Here is a 13,852-nt window from a genome sequence, read left to right on the forward strand (position 1 = left end):
AATAAAAATACAAGAGTTTTTCATTTCATCGCAGAAAATAATATTTTAGTACTTTTTTTGCTTTTTATTCACATTAAATGAAGCAGAGTCACAGTTTTATCTTTTATTATTATTTCCTCTCTGAACATTGTCATCGTTAATTTTCAGACTCACTGTGCTTATTCCTAGTTTTTTCACTCTTTTATTATTTGTAATAATTTTATCGTTGGAAGTACATAACGCCAATTTTGAGTTTGAAATTGCTTTTTTTTTTTTACTGTTTTCTCATCAAGAATAGGCGTAGTAGTTAACTTTCCTAGCTTTCTATTCTCTATAGTTTTTTCTTTTTCGATATTTTCATTTTTATTTAATTGTTTTGTAATGAAAAACTTTCTCGTGGTCAAGTAAAAAGCGATAGTTCTTTCTGTGAATACATTTTGATGATTTTTACATCTAATTAATGGTAACGATCCAATATTATCTACAACTGTCGTGATTTCAAATAAAGTATTTGCATTAATGTTATTATGACCGATAACACTTAAAGTAGCTTTTTTTAACGTGGTTATTAACTGTCAAAGATGACTAGATGGTTTACAAAGAAAATCCTTGGACTCCAATTCAATTAATTTATTGTTATCTGGGATTTCTTCGTCAATGCCCAAAGTTAAACTTTTACTACAAATATAAAAAAATATATCTTTATGTTTTTCTTTGTATTTGGCAAATCTATTTCTTTTACGAGCAACAAAACCAGCTACGTATGTTGACACGTACTCAGATGTTGTACACTAAAAATAGACATGTTCTTCTAAAATTTTTAAAGCTTCGCTAAGAGTTTCCACTCGATGGCCTTGGTCAAGTATAGTGTCTATTTGTGAATTTCATTGCTCTTTCCTTTCATTTCATTGCGCTATCCTGTATGTCTTTGATATTTAGTAGGACTTGCATTACTTCACCACTTGAAACTTTTGAACCTTTCAGAGGTCTTACTAACGAATAAGTAGACATTAATTTATACATTTGTATAAATAACGCAGAATCAGGATGATCGTTGGACCCACATGCATTTCTCATAATTCCGAAGAATCGCTGAAAGTGACATATTATTACGACACTAAATTTTTATCAAGGAATTCTTTTGCAAGGACAATTTTTATTTTTAATATGCAAGTGTAAGAGCCAGCTTGGGTCTTCGGGACAGCTTGAGCTCAAAAAAACTGAAAATAAACGCTTGAGCCAGCTCGAGCTTTTGAGCTCTTGCATCAGAATCTTATACTCGTATAAAAATTACCAGCATCAACACTCCTTGCACAATACATTTTAATTTCACATAATTTTATGAAAAAAGTTCATACCTCTAAATTATCTTGATTAAATATTGCCGTCATTAAAAATTTAAAATTACATTTGTCAATTAAAAACTGACAAATCTCTAATGCACCTTGGAGTGATACCTTCAAACAGTAACACGTTTGATAAGTTATGAATTCAGACTTATTTGTTTTAGCAGATTTTTCGCATTGCCGTCAACATTTTAAAAACGATTCTATTGCCTATAAAAAAATTTTACTATTATAATTAATTAATTAAAGGAGCTTGTATGATGTAATTGCATGTATAATATACACACCAGCCAGATATCGTTTCGGGGCTTTAAGCTGTCAACAGGCGTTCGGCTATTCATTGCTTTAATAAGAGACTTCACCCTTCGACAAAATTTAATCGACCCCGAAAAATCTTGTAGATCTGTATGTTTCTCTCCTAATAGTTCCAATGCGTCAGTCACTCCAAAAAACTGTATAAAATAAAAATAGTTATTTTCTTCATAAGTTTGTTTGAAAATTATGTTTCTCATGTACGAGCCGAAAGTGAATAAGTACGAAAATCCTTTTCAATACACCTGAATATCAAACATGATTTTTTGGTACATTGTGTGTAAAGCTCTAATCATATAAGTATTTAATTTTACGTATTATTGATTCAAGCATCATAACATTTCATGCAAAGTTTAACGAAAAATTAGTTATTTGATTTTTATAATTTGCAGTTCATTGTTGATTGATAGAAAAAAATAAAAAATGAACAAATAAACAAATAAACAATTTAATTAATAAATTAATAATACAAAATGGAAATATAAAACTAAGTAGAATTTATAATTTTAAGCATTAAATATCTGTTATTACCTAAAAAGCTAAAGCTACGTCCATTTTTTGATAAAATTTTTGTTTTACTTGATCAACCCTTAAATTGTAATTAACTCTTAGTCCGAATGATTTAGGATTTTCTATATCCAGTACCGCGTACCAATGCTTCAGTGAGACATATCCATCGGGTGTCTGAAACAATATTTTACAGTTTATCTCATTTATTTATTAATTACAGCTATACATACCATAAAATTTAATTAATGTTACCCAAATCAGGTCTTTCTTATTATGTTTTGTGAAAAAGTTTCTTAAACATTTCATTAAGTGAGGAAAGTCAAAAAAGAATTACAGACGCCGATTTTCATCCATAATGTGTGTTCAACACTAACATTTTTCTCATTAACACCAAACGAATCCCACATCATTCTATTCCAAAAAGCACCATTATTTGCAATCCCATCAACCTTCAGGCCTGCTTTTTCGCATAAAATTATTGCTTTCGTGACTATTTAATGCATTACCGTTCCAGATGCACTTCCTTTGCTTAAAAAACAGCCAAACGTTTGAACCCATTTCTCTTTACACGGTTGAAACATCAATACAAGTACATCTCCCTTTTTTCCCTTCAGATATTTTGGAGTGTATTTTCTTAGATCGGTAAAATCCTCCACGCGTAGGTTTTGCTTATTAAAAGTGAGCATTGTCGATAACTTCATTTTGTCAAGAAGTAAAATACCTAAAGCGTAAAAAAATTATAAATGTAAAAAAAAAATTTAATTGTATGGTAGTTGAGATTCTTATTTTACAATTGCTCATACCTTTAACGTCAGACATATCTATAGTGCTAGTTTTTTTTTAATCAGCTCAAATGTACTACTTTAAAATCCATACAAACCTTTAATTACTTTCAAGTAATTATTCAAAGTTTTTATAGCTGGTAAAGCAAGAGACCGCAAGTGGTTATATGTTTTTTTACTTTCAATTCGTAAAAGTATGCATTTAGAAATCGACTGATTCATGTATCTCACTCCACGTGTGTCTTTTAGTTTTGCAGATTGATGGCATGCTTGAACTAATAATCGATGTACTTCCGGAAGACTATCGCATCTTTTCTGCAGAGCTTCTTCATTACTTTTAGCACATTCGTTTTTTTATGCAAATTTTTCTCTTTAGTTTAATTATCTATGAAAATTTATTATTTACACAATATTTAATAAAGCGTAAAAATAACAAAAGAAATAAATTTTGGGTAATTGTAAAAAAGTTATATTTACCTTCAGTTTCAATTTTACGTTTTGTCGAGATGTATTGCATTTGCTAGCTACGTACTTTTTACACTTTTTATTAAGTATTCATAGCTTTTGCTGTACATAAATATTTTTTCTGTGTTTTACTTTTGCAGCAGTACATGCTTGACATCTTTGTGATTGTGGGCTTGGTATGCATTCTTGTTTTTTTTAATACGTACCCAATGCAGTCAGTTGATCTAAATATACATATTTACAATAGAAATGGATGTTAACTCATGTAGAAAAATAAAAAAATAGGAATTAACAGCGCAATTATCGAAAATCATTAATTATTATAGTATTATTAATAAATTTAATCAAAATTTAAATGTTGTTTAAATATAATGAAAAAGTTTCTCAGTTTCAGAACGTGCGTAAAGTGGAGATTTTTAAGCGATGTGTCAAACTTTGGTATTTTTTGGTAGTTATTATCTTATTAAATATTAAATATATAAAAATATACTGATTGCTACTTACTTTTTGTTGTCAAATAGTAAACATGATTTTACGTTTGTACTCAAATACTGTAACAACTCATTCACGTCTTTTAATATTGAAATAGTTTTAAATCCTTTGATTTTAACTAATTTTTCTTTATTATAGACAATACATGTCTATAAATTCAAGCATAACGTAAGTAACATGCAAATTTAGTTTTATATTGATTACATTCATTGTATAACATCATGATTGAAGTAAAAAATGAAAAAAGCATAACATTGAATTTATTTAAAACTTACAGTGAGCGTCATGTCTCAAAAAAAAACTACTCTTTTTTCTATCGCGGAGTATTTGTCTTTCCACAATGTCCACATAATACATTTGGAATTGTTCAAAATAACTTGAATAGTAAAGATACTATTTTGCCAGACAGTTTCATAGATATATGTCATACGGCTGGCGCCGAAGGCATGGCCCGGGGTCCTATTTTGGACGGGGTCATGTGACCGGAGTGGCGGAAAATTCAAACCAATAACCCTGGGTAGATAATGGCCCCGGATTTTGCGTGAAATTCGAATATCATTACCGTTACTACTAGGTCAGTAAGAACATTTTTTTTTTTTTTTTTTTCAGAGGGGAAATTTAAGAGGGCGGTCCCAATGGTATTGTGAAGGCGGGAGGAGCAAGTGGTAAGTGATTTTTTAAAATAAAAACAGTTTTAAATATATTTAATATGTATACATATATATATCTTACTAATGTATGAAGCAAATTCGCTAAAACCGTTGTAATCGCTAAACGCGAAAACTACTGAACCGATTTTGCTGAAATTTTGCACACTGATTCATGAAACTTCCTACATGGTTTTAGTATAGTTTTTATCTAAAAAAATTTAATAACAATAGCAATAAATAAGCTCAAAGTTTTGCAAAAATACGCCAGCTTTTCACTTTAGTTCAGTAAAATCCACTAGGTGGCGTCGACATCAAATCGTAGTTATCTGCAACATAATTAAATAAGTGTGGTTATAATAGGCTGGAGCGTCTCAACAGTGATGTAGTCGAGCATCAGCAGTTCAACGGGCTGTATAGAGAATGCTGATGACAGTCTTGCAGCTGGGTATCCCAGTTACGGACGACACTCTTCTCAAAGAGGGAAAGGACCTAGGTGTCCATTCACCCTGAATCTCGACAAATGCGATCAAAAAACAAAAATTACTTCCAACCAATGCCGTCCCTGACACAATACCAGGAGACATAACTAGCCAGAGCACAATCTGCACCAACTCTTCAGAGTTGTGTGGCAGTCCCACCATCCCACCTGGTAGAGAATTTGTGGTTACAAGTATAAGCAAGGAACAACAGCTCTGAGGGGCACGGGTATCCACAACGGCTACCTTCTTGGTCGTCACGTCCCCAACGCGCTTACCCACATGTTCACGTCTAACGATGAGCGGTTGGTTATCCGGGGAACGACCCGAGACGAGATAATCTTTGGTCAACGGTGTACCTCTCTCCATCACAGTCTCCATACATCGAGATTCCCAGGGTAAGAATCAAGCAACCCGTAGCCAGCTCTTCATCATCAGGAAAAATAATAAAGAATAGCCTGGAAGTTTCACCACTGGCGCTTTTTAGGGCCATTATAAGTATTTACGATCCCTATTTAACCATCAATTTCATCGGTTCTTTTTAGGATCCAACTAAGTGTAAACTACCTTGCCAACAAATACATTTTTATTACCATTTTCGGAAGCGATTCGTTGACTAAAAGACTATATTAACTAAAGACGGGCACTATTAAACCAAGTTAGCCATTCACTAGCAGACGCACTACGTCACCTGCGGAGTTGTTCTTCACAGGGCTGGAAAACTCGGTGACCGACGACCCTATACTACCCTCTCGACTCCAAGCATTCAACCGCATTCAACCAGGAATCACTGATCCTCTTCAAGGTCTGCGTTGGGTAAACCTATAACAGCTATGAAGGAAAAAAAACTTGAGCCTACGGGACAGCCTCCACTGGATAAGTATTACTAACCAATCTCCCCATCTAAGATCACCAAAACAACTAAATCTGCAAATAAAAAAGGTGCTTTAGACACCAACGTCGTTGACGTTATACCGGGAGACGTTGGAAAAAAGCACTACAACTAGCCCCAAAGCTTCGGACTTTGTTATTTTTCTCCTAATTAGTCTGGGTCTTCAACAGCAAGCCAGAGAAGATCACCCTGAGGTATTCAGGCAGTCACAATTGCTGTTAACTGCAGTCAAGAAAGAGTTAACTTAAGAAGCTCACTGGTCTTTTTTAGGGCCATCGGACGTCGAACTACCCCCCCAAAATCGACTACTAAAGAGTCCATTACGTGAGAGATTAGCTTTTTATTGTTCTCTCACAGCAATCTCTGAAATCTTTAAAGATCTTACTTCAGATTTTTTAATGAGTAGAAAATGTATTTGTGTTTTCGTGGCAATAAAAATGTAGGGTTTGAGGTCCAGGACTTTGTTGCTCTGGTAATAAAATTGTGAGATATGAGAAAAAAATTTTTTTTCTAGTATAAATTTTTTGGGGGTTTAAAATCTTCACAGCTTTAAGAAATAGCCCTTTTCGTGAATTACACGGGAAAAACTGTAAATCAATGGCTTTTTATGGCCACTGATTATTTTATGGTATAAAGAACGCACGGTACTTTTCAGCATAATTATTTTTTCGAATTTTTACACCTTATTAATTTACCAAATAAACTATATGGATTCCGAAAAAATATGTTTTTAATAAGAAGATTTTTGTTCTGAGATGTATCAGGAATATGTGTAAAATTTCTAACTGAAAATGTTTCACATTACATGTCAACACACTACGGTGTTTTATTTAGAAAGTCTTGGGCGAAGCCGAGACGGGGGCTGCTATTATATATATATATATATATATATATATATATATATATATATATATATATATACCTATATATATAAACATTGTACAAAAATTTTAGAATATAAGAATTAATACAAAATTTTAAGTTTATTCACACAACGTTCTAATCTTATAATATATTATTCATTTTATTTAATTAAAAAATTGTATAGTTAAGAAAAATCTTTAAACAGTATGAAGTTAATTCTAAAAATAGCATGTCAAATATAGAATACTTTAATCACTGAATTAAAACATAACAAGTTCACTAGCTACATTAAACTGACCCTGGCAATCACAACATCTTCTTTCACAGTTTTTCTTCGTACAAATTCACTTCGTGAATACAGCCATCCCAAAGTCGAAGGTGATGACTCGTTTCCTTTAACCTAAGCTCCCATCGTTGATGTCCTATGTCAGATTGCGGTATATTGTATTCGTAAGCATACTGCTTTCTTAGCAATAGCTCAAAAAATGATATCATACCCAAGTGTTCCACAGGTACTCTAGCTCTTTACGCTTTTCCGATGAGGTGGTATGCTGCACATGAAGTACGTCTCATCTCTGTATGCATTGAATACATACCCGTTGGGTTATCTATTAAGTTGGTGCAGTGGCGTCCTTTATGATAAGAAAACACTTTAACCGTACTTATGTATAACTTACAGAACTGAATTTTGTTTTCAACAAAATTATTCCAATTCATTTTCACTTCTAATTTTTCGTCTGACATTTTCAGACGTAAGCCGTAGTCTTTTGCGTCACTATAAATTAGATATTTCTCCAACTTTTCGTTAAAGTAAGTCATCACTTTTATTAGAAAACGCTTAAATTTGTAACGGCACGGATAGGTATCGAAACCTTATGTTTCCTAACTGCATCTCACGATGTTTATTAAGAAGCGTTTCCAGTTATGGTTTATAAAATAGGTATCAAAACCTATTATTTTATAACACCACATCATGATAAAAAAAAAACTATTTAAGTAAAAACGTATGATGTTGGTAAACATTTTGACCGTTTTGACTGTTTGACCGACCACTGGCTGATAGTTTGAAAAATACACTGAAACTAAATGTACAGCAAGCAGGGCTATAGAAACCAAAGAGTAATGGAAAATTTATACATTATGAGCAAACACTTTATTACTCATAAGTCTGCAGGGATTGGGAAGATGTTTCAGCTTAAAGTTGAACGTCGGTTAAAGTTAAGCAGGTGCCGCTAATGTTTGTGTTTCTCATTAACATTTTGCTGAATTTGAGGTGGTGTAAAAAAATTTTTAAGACTTAAAATATAATTTTTGAAGTTATTTTTTCATCAATGTACATCGTAAAAATTATTAGGAATGGATGGTATGCGAGGTTTTAAATTAAAACAATTCAAAATTTATTTAATATATATACTGTATGGAAACACACTATAAGTTTACATTCAAATGTAAATAAATTTTAAAAATGTATTGTCCTACCATTACACTTAGGTTTACTAGTTTGAGTACATATGTTACTTACACCATGATTATTTCTAGAATTCTTACGCCTAGTGATACGATTGAAAACGGTTTCAGCGATTTTTTCGTTGCTGAGAGTATGTGATGAAAAAAACGAACAAAACATGTCTAAAGTATAGTTATTGCACATGAAAAAAAGAAAATCAATACAATAGTTGCCACAAACGCTAGAATTAATATTTTGAAGCTGTTGTACATTCCAATGGTAAGTAACACAATTTCTTTTGAGTCTATCGATATCATGTGATACCATAGGGGGCATACCATAGCTGTCAAAGTACACCCCATGACCTTCAATATCAACATATATAGCTATCCAATGCAAACCTGGTTTTGAACTTTCATCCGTATTAACTATGAGAGCGCACGGTCTCGCCCAAACAAATGGTAACTGATCCGCGGGGAATACACCAGTCATCTCTGCAGGTATATTGCAAAAAGCTCTACACAGTTACAGCGAGTCCATAATAAGAGATACGTAAATTTTCGTGGATTGAAATCTACAACTACTTGAAGATTAGAGTCTATTTCCAATATGTTGTTAAATTCAGCATACAAAACGCAATTTATGGTTTTCGTGAGAGCAGTCTCGAAGCGTACTTCTATTCGTACTGATCTTTTCTTTACTAAATTTCAATGACCTGCAAAATGTGACGAGAGATCAGGCGTAAGATCAAATGCAAACAAACAATACCCATTGGGATAGTCTTTCCTGTAAATACTATTTCCCTTATTCATATAGTAGATCCCGGAGCCCGAAGATAAAGTATGATATGCTTCCATGTACATAGGTTTGCTCCCCATAAAAGTCGGTTGTAGTGGCTTACTAGGGACTTGTACACCGTCAACGTATAACGACAACAAATTTATAGAAAAATTTTGAAAATTGAAAGGATTCATCTTTCGATCCCCATTGAAGGCTGTGTTGTCAACAAAACCTAAAATAATTATTTTCGGAAGTTGTCCAAGGATAACATTATCTAAAGAATCGCCGTTTACACCACTATGTAGGGTAAAAGATTTGACTTCGGCGCGCGTAATTGGATATTTCGCCGTAGTGTTTGCCAGAGTTTTTGCGTACGCGATCAAAACTGTAGAGCTCACTTTCACTCGTCGAACAAGAAGCGTAGCCTCGGTAATGCTGACAGAATAATTTTTCGTTGATGCATCCATGAGACAAAAAGCATCTTTTGAGCATACTAGACGTAAACGAACTTCGTTCGATGCCATTTAGTAATAATTCATCCTGATTAAATACATCACGGGGTAAATGACCCATTAAGTCTATGGTCTTTCCGTCTTTTAAATATTCTTGATGCTTACTAAGAGCTAACTTTTTTTTCGAGCCGGGTAAATCGTCCATTTCACCAGCGACATCTGTTTCCCACAGATTTGTTGACAAATGCAATGATTATTCAGCAGGACTGTAATTTAAAAGAGTTTCAATGTATGCTCTGTATAGGTAAGCATTATTTGGAGGGGTTACGAGTTTTTGATTAAAATAAACGTCAACCTGGTTAAATGTTAAGTGTAAAAAGTTGTTTACTGGAGCTACAAGCGCATCCCCATCCTTGTCGTAAGGTGTCAATTTGACATTCACTCTGAGCATCGTATGGGCCAGGTCGATGTAATCCTCATTTTGAGAACTGATAACAAATTCTATGGGACTCTCGTCGCTTAATGACGGAACAGGTTTGTAATGCACCCATCGATTAGTTTCTAATGCTTTCTGCGTGAGAGGTACAGAAAACAAATCCAACTCGCTCTTCAGGCAAGGGTCCGTATGACTATGTAGGAAAGACATGATTATCCAAAAATATCGACAGGTTTAGATTTTTTATCGTTTATCACCTTTTTTCTTTGTTTTACGACCAACTTTTTTTACTTTTCCATTTGGTTTTTTTTTTTTACTATTTTTCTTACGTGCACCTATTTTTCGTTTAACTACTTTTGATTAAGTTTTTTTTTCTTTTTTTTTTCGCTTTTTTTAACGAGATGTTTACACCACCGCTTTTACGTCAAAACTGTGCTCTTTTTTTAAAGGGTCAAGTATTATATCCTGATCCTTCCATCAGCTTCACAATTGTTTCTGTAGCTTTACGTTTTAAATTTTTACCAGATTCGTTCAATCGATTCTTTAATGCATGCTTTAACGGTGCATTGTTCTCTCCAACATCGTCAATTATATTCACTCCCACTCGTAAAGCTTTTTTTCCAACGGCTTGAGCACCCCTGACTATGTAAGGCATAGCACTCCGAAATAGTCTAGTGAAAAAAGAGCCTAATCCATGTCCTCTCTGTCTATACGACCCTGCAAACACATGCTTGACTCCTCTCCCTACTTCCTGCTGCGTACGATACTCGTCGTAATAATCGATACTCGTCGTTTAAATGATTTTATACATTTTTTTTAATCTCTTTCTTGAATTATATATTTTGTACCTCTTGACGTGTATGGTTCCTCCTCGGTCTGTACGGCGACGCTCGCAACGCCTCTTCCATCTTGATGATCGTGATGAAAAGGGGGATGCTCCTGAGGTTGTTCGATAGGTGCACTCTTAATTCTATCGACTCTGTCTGTAAAATAAAAAATGTAATACATCGTTTTTTTGAGAAGTATAAATATAAATATAAAATTTAATAGTTACCTGCGTTAGTGTCATGTATCATAGTTACACCCGATGGACCTGGCGTCGGTTCGGCTATCTCTTCCAGCGAGCAGTCAGGCTGGTTTTCTACGCAATATTTGAAAATAAATATAATTTGAAAGTTAAAATGAGTGATAGAAATAAGACGTGTACGTAAAGATTTCAATTTACCTAAAGATATTTTTATCTTCTTGAAAGAGAGGCCCACCCCTGACGGTCCAGGCATACCATCATCCAAGGGGTCCTCCTGCTTTCTCTTGAGTGCACTATCAACATTTGAAAGATTTTCGGAATCTTCAAAACATATGTTGGCAACTAAAACAGGATTTCGTTTGATTTTACCGATCATGCAAAATTTTGTAAGTATAAAAACTTTGAAAAAATACAATACAATACATTACTTACCAAGGTACGCCTTATACATTTCCTCTAACGTCCCGATGTTCCTAGCGTTAGACGGTAGACACTCTACCACTGCTTGGATGGCTATGGGACTACGAATTAGATACAGAGGGTACAACGCGACCACGTGCACCCCCACCAGGTAAATGGTAAAAAGCTCCTGTAACACTCCTATTAATTCGTTAACGGAGTATGTAGGTAGCACGTCACTAAACCACTTGTCAGTATACACCTTACGCGCATCTTCCGACACGATGGTTACGTATCGCGCACAAGAGCGAACTACCTCGAACAAAGCCACGATCGTAGATAATTCCATTTTACTTTTTATTTACGTGGAAAAACTAAGAAAAACGATGTACACACTGTTACTGAAGTTAATCAAATTTAAGTAATCGCACAACACACATAAATCGATAAAAATGGCGTAGCTAGAAAAACCTAGTGCAATGCAGCAGTAGAAATACACTGTTACAAGCTTCAAATGTAAATGCAAAAATCTTACTTTATTAAACTTTCAAGTAAATTGAGAAAACCTTCGAACGAGATGTAACACGTAAAGATATTGCAGTGTATCAGCAAGAAAATATGATTCAGCTGAGAGTGTCAGATGAAGACTGATTTTCTTTTACGTTTTCTTTTTTTCCCTACCTATTTCTATACTTCCTCCCTTTCAGCCAAAATTTTAGCCAATGTATGATAAACATTAAAGCTATAAACAGGCAAATCACTCTACTCTTGTCAGTGCATGGAAATTTCTCCAGGAACAGTATGACGTCAAATATTATTACAGGGTGACATCACGCACTTCCACTGCTATTTCTTATAGTTCTCCAGGTTTTGAAAAAGATTAAAAATATTGTACCTGAGGGACAATCAATAAATTGTAGCTGAAGGACAATTGCATACTTCCCAACTGTCGTCACTTACTCTTCTTCATATTTTTAAAAGAATATAGGAAAAACCCTACATTTATCCGCAAATACCTGTCGGGTAACTAAAAGAAATACAAATATAGGTTTGAGCTCGTGTTTAAGCATGTTTTAGTAGGCTTTTTCGTAGGATTGTACGTGATAAAAATAAATGGTGTACTATCTATAGGACATCCTTATGATTCATGTATCGACAAAATTTGAGTGGGAGAGTGCAGCAGAATTGGATATTTTGCCGTTAGGGTATCATTTTTTCATGAGACTACCAGTCAGCCTAACAGCATGGATAACGACGGACGCGTAGATAACGTTCACCTTGCTTGCAAGTGCATATTTCTTTAAATTTTTAAGTGAAGTATTGTTTGATTCAAATTTTGTCGATACATCGATCTGCAAAAATGTATCTATTCATACAGAAACAAAAACATTTTTTAAAAAGTGATGGTGATAAACTAGGATCCGATTTAATTGAAAATACAGCAAGCAGTAAAAGCGTTATCATATCAACTACAAAAGTATTGCTCTATACGTATCCACTCAACAAGACGGCTACGAAAATAATCGTTGTGGGGCTTTGCTACAATACGCATCGTCAGTGTTTCGAGCCTTCCTTATAGTTTTCGAAATGTCAGTTTACAGGAGGTGTAAATATAAATGCGCATGTATGGAACGAACTTAAAGATCATTTTGCTGTTGTACATGATTACTTTAATGATAAAAATATTAGTCAAATCGAACGCATGCAAGTGGGTAATATTGAGTTGATATTTTCATCATCTTATGGAACGAAATCAGTAATCTTTGATAAAAACAAAATCAGTGATGGAGAAGATGGTGGTAGGAAAAGAAAGAAAACATATGGTTCAACAATTGTCATGCAACAGTGCACCTTTTTGGGAGTCACTCAAGCTGGCATATACGTGAATGAAAGACTTCGACACATCGAACGCACCGCAACGTTAGTCAATAGATGTAAGGACTTTATAGTGGACGAGTTAACTGTTTTATGAAAGTATGACTCTAGTGAATAAAATCAATGTGTTGTCTTTGGAAAAGCTGATAGAGGAACACTTCTTTTATCTGCAAACGTCAAAGGAAATCTTTACTCCACAATCGATAATTTCTTTTTAGAAAATAATTTTGACATGATATTTTTAGAATTAATTACATACTGTTTAGAGATTTTTCCAAACGATGTAATTTTTAAATTAAATAAAACTAATAATATATTATAAGATTAAAACGTTATGTAAATAAACTTAGAATTTTGTATTAATTCTTATTTTCTGAAATTTTTGTACAATATATATATATTAAATATATTTAAAACTGTTTTTATTTTAAAAATCCACTCACCACTCGCTCCTACCACCTTCACAATACCATTGGGACCGTCCTCTTGAATTTCCCTCCTCTGAAAAAAAAAAAAACAAAAAAAAAATGTTTTTACCAACCTAGTAGTGTTGGTAATCAAATTTGAATTTCGCACAAATTCCGGCACCATTATCTACCCAGGGTTATTGGTTTGAATTTCCCGCCGCTCTGGTCACGTGACCCAGTCCAAAATTGGAACCTGGGCCA

General features: G+C 33.8%; 1 protein-coding gene and 1 pseudogene across 1 annotated transcript in view; one reads left to right on the forward strand and one right to left on the reverse strand.

Moving 5' to 3' along the window:
* Positions 1-2,848, reverse strand: part of LOC149373572 (uncharacterized) — a 43,407-nt pseudogene extending 40,559 nt beyond the window's left edge.
* Positions 1-13,852, forward strand: part of nompB (intraflagellar transport protein 88-like protein nompB) — a 730,499-nt gene that overhangs the window by 522,974 nt on the left and 193,673 nt on the right. The window lies entirely within an intron of this gene.

This window comes from Copidosoma floridanum, unplaced genomic scaffold, assembly GCF_036245765.1.
Source record: "Copidosoma floridanum isolate Cflo_tuat_1 unplaced genomic scaffold, Cflo_Japanese_pri ptg000030l, whole genome shotgun sequence".
Taxonomy (NCBI): Eukaryota; Metazoa; Arthropoda; class Insecta; order Hymenoptera; family Encyrtidae; genus Copidosoma; species Copidosoma floridanum.